Source organism: Tamandua tetradactyla, chromosome 12, assembly GCF_023851605.1.
Source record: "Tamandua tetradactyla isolate mTamTet1 chromosome 12, mTamTet1.pri, whole genome shotgun sequence".
NCBI classification, from domain to species: domain Eukaryota; kingdom Metazoa; phylum Chordata; class Mammalia; order Pilosa; family Myrmecophagidae; genus Tamandua; species Tamandua tetradactyla.
The window spans coordinates 42,311,116-42,312,189 of NC_135338.1; the positions used below are offsets into that span (position 1 = coordinate 42,311,116).

General features: G+C 35.8%; 1 pseudogene; it reads right to left on the bottom strand.

The window, feature by feature from the left end:
- On the bottom strand, positions 1-787 carry LOC143651404 (receptor-binding cancer antigen expressed on SiSo cells pseudogene; annotated as a pseudogene).
- Between the last annotated feature and the right edge of the window lie 287 nt (positions 788-1,074).

Below are 1,074 nucleotides of genomic sequence, written 5' to 3' on the forward strand. Positions count from 1 at the left end.
TCATGAATACATTAAAGCCAAGTAGCATGATTGTGTGTTTAAAATACTCTTAAATCCATGCAAATATGCTTGGTTTACAGAGTTCATATTTCTTCTACTGGCATTGTGACATCTGAAGAATATTTGATATGAAAGTTTCCCATCAATGTTGTTTTGGCCTTTCTTCATTAGCCATTGGGCTTCCTTTTACATTTTCTCCCTTTGATGTTCTCTTGCTCTCTCTGTCTGTTATTTTCTACTGCCTCGAAACTTCCTCTTCTTACTGGTCTGCATGGTCTCCTTCCCATGCATTGGTCTTTTCTTGTCAGGCTGTAAGTCATCTAATTCAGAGGGCAGTGAATAAAAGGGATATCTTACACAACTGCTAATCTGCTAGAGAAACCTATCATCTGGGATCTCTCTTTTTAATAATCATTTTCTGAGTCTTCCTTATAGTTGATATCACGCCCTTAAAATAGTCAGGTTCCAGCTGTTCCAAGGCATTTTGCTGTGCTGCCAAGATCTCACTCCCTCCTTTGATCTTTACACTTATGGATGTATCTTTATTCCAAGTTCACACTTCAACATCTTTCTGTTTAGAAACCGAGGAATAATCAACTGTAGTTGGCAAAGTTATTTGGCATCTACTTAATTTCCATCCTCTGCCAGATCTACATATTAATCTCTTTGAGGATGAGAATAGTGTTGATAGGCAGGTACAAACTTTAAATAACTGGAATTATGGGATGGCCATGGTGGGAATCAAAACCTGCCAACCCCAGCGCTCTCAGCTTGCTGGGCAGAAGCTCTGAGCTCCTTGCTTGCTGCGCATGCAAGAGCTTCCTTTCTTTTTAAGTTGCTATTGGAAATGTGGTATATTATTTTACTGTATCTCCTATCTGTTTAACAAAACATAGTATGAAAATCACGTATTTCTGTATGTAATGTTTATCTAGGAATTTATCTAAATTATTTATTATTTTTATAGATTAGCAGAATTTTTTTCCAATCACGTCATTACAAAAAATAATAATTCTTCAACTTTCTTTATATTTTTACCCTCCCATTACTTTTTCTTTTTAAATGTGTTAGTTA